Raw genomic sequence first — 14,461 nt, 5'->3', positions numbered from 1 at the left:
TCTTTCTGTCCCTCCTTTTCTTCCTCTCAGCCTCCCTCAATTTCTCCCCCTCCATGTGGCAAAGGGTGCACATAGCTTATCTAGCTACTGCTTATCCATTGTTACTAATTTTGAAGCCAGAAGAACCCTGATGAATATGTTCTCTCTAGTCTGAGAAGTTATTATAATAAATAAATAACTCTCTATTTTTATATGAACCCCAGTCAGAAATTTTCACTCTGGCCAATATAGGTGTTTTTGTTGTTGGCCCCCCCACCCTTTTTTGCAGGGCAATGAGAGTTAAATGATTTGCCCAAGGTCACACAGTTAGTGTCAAGTGTCTGAGGTCAGATTTGAACTCGGGTCCTCCTGAATCCAGGGCCAGTGCTTTATCCACTTTGCCACCTAGCTGCCCCCAAATATAGAAGTTTTAAAACTCTTTCCCATTCTAGCTCTCTCAGTACTCCTGCAACCAATAATACACAGATTTGTATTTTGGTTGATTGACAGCTTTACCACATTTGTTGGCTTAAGGTATAAAGCAAATTTTCAAAGAAAACAAGGGTAAATGACTCCCAAATCCTGAGGGAAACATCCAGTTCTGATGAGTACACACACCCTCTAGGAAGAGGAAGAGGGGGATGAAAGTCAGATATCTAGTCCAAACTTATTTAACCACACAAGTACCACCCCAGACTTAGTTTATGCACTGAACATTGGAATCACCCTGGCTCAAAACTTCCCTGGTCCCTGCTGGTGATCTCTAATATTCTATTCATTGTGTCAACTTTCCTGGCTCCCACCTCCTCAACAACTCCTGCTTCTTACTCCTTAAATCCCTTCAACCTCAAGGTCAAGGTAAAACACTATGAGGGGGTAGTGAAGGAGGGGGACACTGATCAATTTCTTGCCTGAACTCAAAGGCATGCATCCCCAGCATCCTGATATCCATGTCAATGACTGCAGGAGGTATGCCCAAGATAACATTACACCAGGAATGGGATTTTACATTTATCTCTGTTGAATTTCATCTTATTAGTTTCAGCCCAATGTTCAAAATCTTTTTGGATTCTGACAATATATTAGCTTTTACTTCTACACCAAGCCTCCCCTGATCTCCTCTACAACTGCTGAAACTTTTCCTTTATAACCACTTTGTATATATTTTATTTATTCTTTATATATACACCTGAAAATGCATATATCACATATTTATACATATGACATGCATAATATAATATATAACACATGTAAGTATACATATATATTTATACATGCATGTATTTTCAGAATGAATATATACAGAATAAATAAAAATAGCTATAATGTGGTTAGGGAGGATACATATACACTTCTTATTGCTCTGTTAGGATGCAAACCTCTTAAGAATAGAAATTACTTCTTTTTTTGTCTTTGAATCCTTCCAATGCCATGTACAAGTGCCTGGTACTTCAGAAGTGCCCCCCTTAACTTTCTAAATGAGTATAACAACACCCTAGGCAGGGATTTCACCTGAATCAGAAGTCAGAGGGGGTAGAGACAAGAGTTGAGCACAATCCAGCAGCACTGGCAGACAGGCAAGACCAAGGTCAGTGGGAGCTGTGCTCTCTGATTGTCCTATAGTATTGGGGGTGGGGGGTAGGGGGTAGGGGAGTAGCTGCCCCTCCTAGAACATGCCTTAACCACACCTATTTCCTGACTATACGTTCCTTTCCTTGATTACTCTGTTCACAATTGTTTCCTATCCTTAAGACCTCTATGAGTGACCACTCTCCCTGTTTATGCTGAGTGTATCTGTGGGAGAGCACACGGGAGGTATATGGGATAGATGTTCTGTTACTACTATTCATACTTACATCATTTCAAAAAATTTCTTTGATTTGAATGATGTCCTCTAATAAAAGTTAAACACATCAGTAGAGGGGCTCTGGCGTTATAGTTTTGGGGGTACAGAGACTTACTCTGAACCCAGAATAGTCATTCCACATCTTAGTTAGGAAATGCTTCTGTTTCCTACGTATATTAACAGATTGCCCAGGCTATCTGCCCGTGGCTCCTAGATCTTGTAAACCTTAAAGTCTATAGACATACCACCAAACTCAGGAGGTTCCGGATGTGTTCCAGATATTAGATTTAGCAAATACCACTGCCCTCTAAGCTTTCCCAGTCATAGCCTAACATTCCATACTGCTTTCTGATGGCTTCTTAGAGGGATACAATCCAGGCAGCTAGAGAATTTGAGAACCAGAACTGACCCTTCCTTAAGAGCAGAAATCAGCAGCCTGGATTCTTATCTCATTCTTCTTCCAGCTACTTTTTCTTACTGCCAGCTGGTGTACTCTTCCATACCTCCAACCTCAACTCCCCATCCGCTTGTGAACTGCTTTGAGTCCCTTCTGCCTTCTCACATGCCTCAAGCATAAGCCTCTTCCCAGTGGCCTCACCACTACAGTCTCAACATAGGCAAGTAGTTATAGGGGCAGGATAGTGTCGACCATGGACTTTTGCCTTGCTTTCCCTTTCCCCTCCCAAAGTTCATGGACCTCACCTATGTTTTTCCGCCGTCCTCCCCAAATATCAAATTCCCCTCAGATATCTTAGTCTGGATTCACCTTTATGTGGGAGGCTAACCTGAGACAAGAAGCCATCTTGTTATATGCAGCATAATTATTGTATGGGATAGGTGGACTTGAGTCAGTTTAGATTCTGAGGATAGGGTCTGGAAAGTACCCAGCCCCCAGTCCCTGTTATAGTCAGATCATTTTGTTCATGTTTAATTCCATTGCATATAATAGAAATCATGTATTTTGCCTTACTGAACCTGAGGTACCCTAGTACCCCTACTTGCCTACATTCCAAACCCCCAGTCCTTGTTATGGCTGGTGCTACAATACACCTCATGACCAGGCAGGAGAAGAGGTCTCTTGCTAGCTCAAACCCCACCCCAGATACTACATCCCTTTTTTGCATTCCCTAGTCCTAACTCCCCCCTGGTACCAGCTCCTGGTACCATCACTCCCTTCTTTCCCCTTACCCCTCCCTTACCCGGGTGGAATGGTTTGGAGTGGTTTCACCTCCCGTGGTTTCACCCTTTCCCTTCCCTTGGTTTGACCTTTGCCCCCTCCCTTTTCCCCCTTGTTCTTGGAACATGTACCTATACCCTGATCATGAGCTAAACACGCACCCTAGGTGAGACAGGATTGGATATTAGATTGTGAGCTCACCCTGTGCATGAGGGGACCCCTCCCTCAAAATCTCTATAAAAACCCAAATCATATGCCCATTATTGTGTTCCTCATCCCTTGCAATGGGGTCATGGGGTCACCCGTTCTCATGAGAATGTAATAAATCTGCCTCTGCTTGACTTGGTGGTTTCCTTGAGTTATTTGGGTAAACTGAGGCAATTTTGTCCCAAACAATTATAATCCCATTACATCTATAATTAGCAATGATTTCACTCATATACAAACCCACACTCCATTTCTGCCTGGAAGTATCACACTTTGGTATCCTGAGTAAATCCTTACAAAAATAAAAGTTAAAATGAGGTTCATATTCAGAAGATCAAATGAAATGCAAATATATTTCCACCTGGGGTTTGACCAAGAGAAAACACACACACACACACACAAGCTCGATTTTAGTAAGAATCCTTTAACAGAAAAATTCCGTGAAGGTGAGCACACAAAAGAGTAAAGAGCTTTGGAGACTGGTAAGAAAGCTAAAGTAAAGCTGAGCCCCTGGGAGGATTGCAGCAGCAGTCTATTCTGAGTATGCTAAAATGTTAAGGGTATTACCTTTCTAATAAGGTGAGATAAAAGAACAGTCAACAAACAGAACTAGGAAAATAAATGATATTTCAGGGTTCAAAAGTTCAGTGGTAACAGGACAACTCCAGGTTTCCATTGATTTCTACTGGAGTTAATGGGGAATGATTAAAACTTTGGTAGAAATGAGTGAAAATGAGAAAAAATCAGTTGTACCATCCCCTAATCTTTATGCAGGAAGTTGGAGAGGAAAACTTCACTTGCTAGCTTTGAAGTTGAGCTATGAATCAAGTATTTGGATTTATTTTTTATTTGTGAACCTAAATTCTAGTGTCAGGAAGAGAAGTAAGAAGTGTGTGGTGAGGTTCCACTTATGGAGGAGGGCAGTCTTTGTGTGACTGGAAGGGAGGCAGAAAATTGACATCTTTGCCCTCTTTTCCACTAATCCTTCTCCTAGGGAGACTTTCATTCCTTCCAGGAGAGAAAGCAGGAAGTTGGGGTCAGAAGTCACTCTCCTCAGAGAGAGGGGGTACCAGACTATCTGTTCCTTTAAATATTGTTGGTTTAAGGGATATGATCAGGTCCCATCTAAGTTTTGTTTGTTTTGACATTTGGGGGGAAGAGACACCCCAAGTTTATCCAAAGCATGACCCCTTTTCTCCCTAATACCAGTTTCACAATGAACACAAATAGCAAATAATAAAGAATCTCATTTATCCAAATCATCCCAAAACAGAAATCAGAGAAGGTATAGGATAATATATGTATATATATATGAAATATATATATATCTACACATACATATCTACATATATGAGACTATATATATATGAGACTCCATATATGCCTACATGTACATGTATGTGTATATATGAGACTATGTACCAGACAATACAAAGTGAAGGAGTTCTTCCATTGGGATTGAGGTAACTCAGCTCAACTAAGAGTGTCCTGGATCTTACCCAAGGGGAAATTCCTGAATTCTCCAGAGTAGCAAGCTGGGCATAGGGATATGATAAGCTCCTCTCGTCTGTTCCCAGGGTCCTTTTCCTTCAGCAACCTGAAATGAGGTTGGCCTCTTCCAGTGTCTCCTTCAAATCTGGAAGCCAAAAGTGTCTGAGTGATTAGACCTTAAGAAGAATACTCAAAGCTTGATGGAGTCCCCAAAGGGGACTTAAAGGAGACTGGCAAAAGTTTGAACTCTCTTACCTCTCACTAACTCCATCTCACCCCCTCACATAGGGCAGGTTTTTCATCTCCATCAATAAGGAGAGAGTCCCATACCAGTGGACTTTGGGATAGGAGTTACATTACAAAACATCCTCCAGGAGAAGACCATATCCTTAAATATTAGAAAGATGGGTGGAAAAGAAAAGAAAAATATCCATTACCATCCTCCTATTTGTCTATTATCTCCTTCCAGTCATAGAGATAGGAACTGGGGAGTCCCCAAAAATAGAAATATTGGGGTGGAAGTTCAAGAAAAAAAGAAGTCTACTTCTGGAATCCAGTCTCCAGTATGAGAAGTCCAGGCTCAGGGGATGGAACTGTCTTAGGGTCCCATGGTGTCCAGAGAAGGGGTCCAGATAAAGGGTCCAGTTGACAGTCTAGTATAACAACTTAGAGAAACCAATGACATAATTAAGAGGGAGAGAAAAAGAGAAAAGACAGAGACAGAGAGAATATGAGAAAAAGAGACACAAAGAGATGGAGAGAGAAGAGAACAGAGACAGAGGTAGAAAAAACAGATACAAAGAAGGCAATGACTACAAGCTTTATGTATCCTAAGGCTTTTGAGCAGAAATCCTTGAAAGGCCAGAAAGCAGAGGATTTTCTAATCTGAGGAGACAGAAGGCAAGGTCAGACTTTTTTTGTTCATTTATTTTGGGGTTGCTGTGTGTGTGTGTGTGTGTGTGTGTGTGTGTGTGTGAATAAGGGTTAAGTGATTTGCCCAGGGTAACATAGCTAGTAAGTATCTGAGGCTGGATTTGAACTCAGGTCATCCTGACTCCAGGGCAGGTGCTCCATCGACTGTGCCACCTAGCTGCCCCTGCTTAGACCTCTCCAAGGTCCATATATAGATATCTAGGAGGTGATTGATCTTATAGATAGGAAATCCAGGACTTTTAGATGATGAAAGCAGAGATGATGATCATAGAAAACAGGGAGTATCTTTCATGGCTGAGCTTTTATTCCCAAAGCTAAGTGAATTCTATAAAAGCTAAATCATCTACAGCTTTCCCTGACTCGTGTCTTTTAGGCACACAAGTTCTCTCTTTAGAAGTATGAGCCATCCAAAGTTGAAGTTGTGACTAGTGATTTAGAAGCCACACGTATATCCTGTTTTCACTTAGCAAATATAGAAAGCAAGGACTGAGTCAGTAACCATGTGCCTCGATAACAAGGCCCTTCTCTTTCTCCCAACATCAAGCCTGTGAAAGGGGTGCCTGCCCCAAACTGTATTCCCCTCCAGATTTTCCCTGTCAACATAAATCTCTTCTTTGTATTAGGACTTAAGTCTGACCAGAATTAACTTTATTTTCTTTCAATAATTTTAAAGTAGCAAAACCCTTTTAAGATATGTTAATAGTCTTTTGGTTTTTTTCCAATTACATGTAAAGACAATTTTTAACATTCATTTTTAAAAATTTTTCAGTTCTGAATTATCTCCTTCCCTCACACCCCTCCCTAAGACCATAAGCAATTTGATATAGATTGGCTATGTGCAATCATGTAAAACATATTTCTATTAGTCATGTTGTAAAAAAAGAAACAGGCCAAAAGAAAAAAAAAACATGAAAAAATAAAGTGAAAATAGTACACTTTGAGCTGCATTCAGACTCCATCATTTCTTTCTCTGGATGTGGATAGCATTTTCAATCATGAGTCCTTTGGAATTGTCTTGGATCATTGTATTGCTGAGAATAGCTAAGTTGTTCATAGCTGATCATCACACAATGTTGCTGACATTGTGTACAATGTTCTCCTGGTTCTGCTTACTTCACTTTGCATCAGTTCATATAAAGCCTTTCCAGAGTTTTTCTCAAATCAGCCTGCTTGTCATTTCTCATAGCACAATAGTATTCTATTACATTCATATACCAACTTGTTCAACCCTTCCCCAACTGATGGGCATTCCTTCAATTTCCCAATTTTGCCACCAACAAAAAGAACTGGTATAAATATTTTTTGTATATATAGGTCCCTTTCCCTTTTCCATGATATCTTTGGGATACAGACCGAATAGTGGTATTGCTGGATCTATGGGTAGGCACAGTTTGATTGCCCTTTGCACATAATTACAAATTGCTCTCCAGAATGTTTGGATCAGTTCACAATTCTACCAAAAGTACATTAATGTCCCAATTATCCCACATCCTCTCCAACACTTATCATTTTCTTTTTCTGTCATATTAGCCAATCTGATGGGTATGAGGTTGTATCTCAGAGTTGTTTTAATTTTGCATTTCTCTAATCAATATTGATTTAGAGTATTTCTTCATATGACTATAGATAGCTTTGATTCTTCATCTACTAACTGTCTGTCCATATCGTTTGAAGCCATTTATCATTAGATAATGGCTTATATTCTTATAAATTTGATCAGTTCTCTATATATTTGAGAAAGGAGGTTATTATCAGAGATGCTGTAAAGACTGTTTCCCAGTTTTCTGCTTTTCTTCTAATCTTGGTTGCATTGGTTTTGTTTCTGCAAAAAATCTTTAAAATTTAATATATTATATTATACATTATATTTATATATGTATTAATTTTTACAACATTTATTTTATTATTTTTTCCAGTTACATGTAAGGGTAGTTTTCAACATTCATTTTCATAGGATTTAGAGTTCCAAATTTTTCTCCCTCCCTTTCTCCCCCCTCCACAAGACAGCAACCAAGTTATATATGTACAATCCACAACTGCTTCTTTTTATCAGTTCTTTCTGTGGGGGTGGATAGTATGCTTCATCATCAGTCCCTTGGGATTGTCTTGGATCATTTATTAGAATAAATATCATGGGAAGGGAATAGGATGGAAGGGAAACATTAACAATAGTATCATGAAAAAGAGAAAAGGGGAAAATTGTACAAAAAATATTTATAGCAACTTTTTGTGATGGGCTAAGAATTGAGAATCAAGGGAACGTCCATCAATTGAGGAATGACGGAAGAAGCTGTGGTTATGATTGTAGTGAATGGTATTGTGCTATGGGAAATGACAAACAGGATGTTCCCAGAAAAACCTAGAAGAGTCATGAACTGATATGTAGTGAAGTGAGCAGAACTGGGAGGGACATTGTGCATAGTGACAGCAGTATTGTTCAATGAGCAATTGTGAATGACTTGACTATGCTCATCAATACAATTATATATGTATTATTATATTATATTACACATAATAATTTAATAATTTTTAAATTGTCCAGTTTACATTTGAATGCTATCTTTTGTTTGGTCATAAATTCTTCCCTTCTCCATATATCTGATAGGTAAACTATTGCTCTCCTTACTCTCCTAATTTGCTTATGGTATAACCCTTTATGTCTAAATTATTTACCCATTTTTACTTTTTCTTGGTAAATGGTATAAAGTGTTGGTCTATACCCGCTTCTGCCATCCTTTTAAACTATTTTAAAGAAAAATAGTATTATGTTTTCAGGGAGTAGGGAAAGAAAGTCAAAATTATATAATGGAAGCTATATATAGAATAAATAGGAAATAATTAACAGAGGGAAGTCATTAGAATTAAGGTAGCTAGGTGGTACAGTGGTTAAAGTATCAGGCCTGGAGTCAGGATAGACCTCAATTGAAATATAGCCTCAGAAAATTATGCGACCCTGAACAAGTCACTTTAACCTCTATTTGCCTCACTTTCCTTTTCCGTAAAATGGGGATAATAACAGCACCGCCTTCTCAGGTTGTTACAAGGATCAAATGAGACAATCGTCATAAAGAACTTAGCATAGTGTGCAGCAAATTGTAAGTACCATGTAAATCTTATCTATAGTTATTATTACTATCTCACTGGATCAGAGGACATGAATTTAAATCACACCTCACTTACTTAGAGTACTGCTTTTCTAAGCCTTGGGCAACACACAACCTCCTGGGGCTCACTCAATTTCCTCATCTGTAAAATGAAATGTCAGTCAATCCATAAACATTGATTAAGTGCCTACTATGTGCCAGGCACTGTTCTAAGTGCTGGGGATACATAAAGAAGCAAAAGAAAGTCCCTGCCCTCAAGGAGCTTACAATCCAGTGAAGTAGACAACATGCAAACAAACACATACAAAGTAAGGATAAGTGGGAAATAATTAACAGAAGGAAAGTACTAGAAATGAGGAAATAGAGAAGGCTTCCAGTGAAAGAAAAGATTTTAATTGGGACTTAAAGGAACCTAGAGAGGTCAGTAAGTGGAGAGCTTTCCAGCCATGGGGGGACAGCCAGAGAAAATGCCTGGAACTGAGAGATGGAGTGTCAGGTTCTTAGAATAGCCAGGAGTCTGATTCAAAGAGTACAAATTGGAGAGAAAGGTATAAGAAAAACATACGAATTCCTCAAAGCTCTAAATCTTATGATCCTAAGGCCTATGCCCTCTGTCTTAGACAACACTAGGGTGAGGGAAGACCCTGGTTCAGAAAGGAGGTTGTGACAGCTAGATAGCAGAAGTTGGTAACAATAAGTCTATATCTAGGACTTGTTGATGAAAGAAAAAAATGGGATTATAAATATATAGATTTGGGGGTAGCTAGGTGGCACAGCAGATAGAACACTAGCCCTAGAGTCAGGAGAACCTAAGTTCAAACTTGGACTCAGATATTTACTAGTTGTGTGGCCCTTGGCAAGTCACTTAACCTCAATTGCCTTCCCAAAATAAATGAATGAATGAATAAATAAATATGTAGATTCAAAGAAGCCATAAAATAGTATGTTTTGAACCAAAATTTCACTAGCTACATAAGTTACTAAGATTAATGGAGAAACATCTTTAGAAACCTCTTTAACTCTTTCAGGTCACTAAAACCAATTCAGTATTAACAAAATTAATTCCAATTCCAGAAGAATTTATGATTTCATAAATGGCTATAGGAACTCTCTCCCAACACAATTTCCAATCCATTTATGACTAGCTTAAGTCCTAGGGAGTTGTCTAAGGCACATAGAAATTAAGTAACTTGTTCAGGGTTGCTCAGCAAGTAAAGGGGCCAGAATTGAATCTAGATCTTCTTGATTCCAAATCTACCACTCTATCCACTACCAAAATTACAACCAAGGACTACTAAAGATCCTAAAGAAAATCCATTCTATTTCTGGGTTACAGGTGGCCAAAATTCTCTTGGATTCCTAAGTTAGAAAGGAAAAGCAATTATGAAAATGAAACTAAAGCCTTATAATTAAGAACAAAATCTTGCTAATTGTAGGCAGATCTCTCTATTATAATATTATCCAACCCAGTTAAATTCCATAAAAGACAGTAACTATTCCTCTTCATTTCCAGACTAACATAGGTTCTTTAGTGTTCCTGTTTTTCTTCCTCTATAATTGAGATCTCCATTTCTGTAAAAATGCATCGTTTTTCTGATTTCTCTTTCCTCTCACACTCTTTCTGAATAAAAACAAAAACAAACCCAAAAAGTCCTGAACTTTATTTATAAAATGACTTTATAAAGCCCAGTGAAGTGTAAAGAGTTTTAGATTATAGTCAGAGGACCTGGGTTCAAATTCTTTCCTGTGTGACTATCCTCTTTGGGATTCAATTTCTCCATCTACAAAATGAGGGTGCTAGACTACAGGACATTAAGATCCCTTATATCTTGGGGGGCGGCTAGGTGGCACAGTGGATAAAGCCCGGCCCTGGATTCAGGAGTTACCTGAGTTGAAATCCGGCCTCAGACACTTGACACTTACTAGCTGTGTGACCCTGGGCAAGTCACTTAACCCCCATTGCCCTGCAAAAAAAAAAAAATAAAAAAAGATGCCCTTATATCTTTAAAGCTAGGATCCTTCAAACTCAATAAATATTTATAGATTGGTACATACTATTATAGTTTCTTAAGTATTAGTGTTCTTTCAAAGTCTGAAGGACCTCGTGGGACTTGAGGAAATTACTTAGGACTTCAGTATAATGCTATGTTCTCCCAATATTTTGTCTAATTCCAGGGTTAGTTACTGGAAGTGCTTAATTATAATCCTGTAAGATGTCCAAGACTGTAAGACGGGAAGTTTATATTAATGGGACTCTGATAATATTTATGGAGCATGTGAGAACTCAAGTCCATAACATATGAGCTGGTCACAAAGGTCTTGTAAGTCGCACGAGATTGTTACTTGGTTGAAACACTGAGGTTTGGGGAATACAACTCCATATAGTGCCATGGTATAGTGAAAAGAACACTGGCGGGGCGGGGGCGGGCAGAATACCCATGTTCAGATCCCTCTCTGATGCTTAATAACTGTTGGCTGTAGAGAGCCAATTAACTCCTTGGCCTCAGTTTCCTGATCTGTAAAATGAATGGTTGGGACTATACCTGAGATTCCTTCCAGATTTCTATCTCGGATTTCTTCTCTGTATACAGATTCAACACAAGAAGGTGCTTGAAGAAGTCTGAGGGCTACAAAAAATATGCTGTTCTGTAAAATTAGCTCCTTAGGACTGCTGCATTTTATCTACTTAGACATCTCATAAGTAACTGAAAGAGAGACAGGAGAAGAGGGGGAAAGCGACTGGAGGAGAAATGTCAGCCAGTTGGGGTCTTGTGATGTTTCCAGATGAGGATTGTGCCACGCAGTGACCCTGAGTAATTGCAGCCCTGCAACAGGGTCTCATTTAAAACAGTGAAATACATGGAACTTTGGGAAGAGACCATATAATGAGGCACACTGGGAATCGTTTGAAATATTGTCAAAAGCCACCAGATGGCGCTATTTGAGGCTTGCCTGAATGTTTCTTTTCATTATGCAATAATGTTTGTGGTTAGACTCTGGGGAAATGTGGGATAGTTAGCACTTTGTTGTAGAGTCTTATAGGAAGTAATTAAACATGCCAGTAAAGCTTGTTCTCTCCCTGAATTTGTGACTAGCATCATTTCTTAGCTACCTACAACATAGAAATACAATCACAAAACACTGCACTCCCTGCATCTGACCCAGAAAGGATGACAGTGGAGGAGAAAGACATCAAATAATTTCTCTAAATCATAGCATTTTGTATTTAATATGGTGCATTGCAGACTTTATCTTCTTCAAAGTGTCCCTATGGAAAAAATGTCAACAAAATTCAAGTGTGTTTTTTGCAGACATAACTCCACATTTCTATGGTCTTTTTTGTTCAGGAGATAGAATGGGTCTCTGGACCTCTGATTTCATTGTTGCATATAGTACAGTTCCTGCACCAACACAAATTGACCACAGTGCAGTAATTTATAGGACAAGAGGGCTGTCTTGGGGCACTGAAAAAGTGGGTTGCTTGTCTGTGGTCACTCAGCTAGACTGTGTCAGAGGTAAGACTTGACCCTACGTCTTCCTGACTCTGAGGCTGGTACTGTGCCCACTGCACCACACTGCAGATTCATAAATATCTTCTCTTATAACAATCCACATATTATCCCCATTTTATAGAAGAGAAAATTGAGACTCAGGCTGTGACTTGCCAAAAGTCAAATGAATATTAAGCGGCAGAATCAGGAGTCAAACCCACTTCAAAACTTAAAGTTCACTGCTATTTCCACAGTCTCACAGACATTTACTAAGCATGAGGAGTGGAAACACAGAAAGAGTAGAGGTCAGAAGAAACAGTTTGTTAGTTTTAGATCCTAAACTAAGATCAAGATTTCCTTAACCCCACTCTGCAGGAGTAGATAAGGACAGCATAATTAATTGGCATAGAACAGGATTTCTTAAACTTTTCCCCCTCAAGACCCCTTTTTGCCCAAGTAATTTTTATGCAACTTTGGGTATATGGGTATATAAAATAGGTATATATAACCTTTTGCTGTTGCCAAATGTTTTGTAGTCCCCACATTCAGTCACAAGAACCCATATGGGGTCATGACCCACAGCTTAAGAAGCTAGGGTATAGATGATCATTTGGTAAGGTTTGGTGAAAGGGACACATTTTGTCATAATATATAGGTATGACTTTAGATATAGAGATATCTCAAAATAGCTTTGAGGCCTTGAACCTGTCACTATTTGTATGATCTTGAGCAAGTCACATACCTCTCAGAGTCAGTTTCCTCATCTATAATTGGTTGATGAGTTCTAAGCACTTTTCTACTCCTAAGATTCTGTTATTATGTGGTTCTATAAAGATATTCCTAGAGAAATTGAAAGAATAGAATTTGGCTAAATATGTCTTGGGGACCTATATGTATCCAACCAGCACAGTGTGATTATTATGTTAGAAAAATCTCTAGACTTAGAGCAGGGTTTGAATCCCAGCTCTGAAATGTACTATCTGTGTAACCTGTGTAACTTAGCCTCTCTGTTTCCTCTTCTGTAAATCAGACTTCTGTAAATAGGACTTACTTCAAAGCACTGTTGTGAGGAGAATATTTTGTAAACCTTAAAATGCTGAACAAATGTGCTTTATGGATTATTACTGTATTCTTTCCCCGGTTGTAGTATTCAGTTTTTAATAACCTCAGGCAACTAATTATCCCATTCTCAAAACCCTCCTTTATCTCCTATTTTATAGGTGTGACAAATCTCAATGGGAAGTTAAGACACCATATCCAAAGATACAGGCAGAGTGACTAAACACAAAACCACAGCTGGTGTTTGTTTAAAAAAAAAAAGAGAGAAAAAAGGCATCTAACTACTCCAAAAGTTTGGGGCCCATATCCTGCCCTTGGCCCAATCTGGATCTTGCCAACGCTAGTAATATTTCACAGACTGATTTAGGTTTGGCTGTTTGGAACATAGATCAGTGCTACATTAAATGTCTAGCCTTGGGCAAAGAATCCTGAGATCTCTATGAGTTATAGCTAGTTAAATAAAATGTGCTGCAACTGAATTAAAGTAGAAAAAAAGTCAAGTAAGAAAGTATATACATTTTATAATATATATTATATAATACACACACACATATATATATATATATATACATTTTTAACTATCTCAGATGAAAAATTAACCTAAATTAATTTCATTGTAACCAACTTGAAATCCCTCAAGAAAAAGGTTAAAAAATTACCTAGAAGCCATTACTACTAGTTAGTTAACAAGTATGCTTACTATGTGCTAAACCCTGGGATTACAAATACAAGCAGAAATAAAAACAATACCTCCCCTCAAGGAGTTTACATTCTAAGGGCAGCATGATAGAAATGTTCAAATTGCAGCCTTGTGAGAAAGAAAAGAATGGCTGACCTGAAAGCTCTCATTTAATAGAAGCTTTGAGAGTAGACATCCAATCAGAGGGAGAGCCTAAGAGGCAGAGGGTACTTCAGAGGTGTGAACTCCAAAGCTGAAGTGATCCTTCATAACAAAGATTTTTCTGGGGCATGAAGGTGAGTCCAGTTTGAAGCCTGGTGAGAAATGAAAGAGAAAAGTTAACATGGAGTTAACATAGCAGAGATGATAAACCACATAAAGCCAGAACATATAGTAGGCTATTTTCTAGGATATTGTGCTTTTAAAACAGAATGCTTCACAAATTAGTAAGTAGCATAACCAAACCCTTTCTGACTTAGAAGTACAACTTTATAA

Source organism: Dromiciops gliroides, chromosome 3 (genome assembly GCF_019393635.1).
Source record: "Dromiciops gliroides isolate mDroGli1 chromosome 3, mDroGli1.pri, whole genome shotgun sequence".
NCBI classification, from domain to species: domain Eukaryota; kingdom Metazoa; phylum Chordata; class Mammalia; order Microbiotheria; family Microbiotheriidae; genus Dromiciops; species Dromiciops gliroides.
This window is presented reverse-complemented; position numbering follows the sequence as displayed.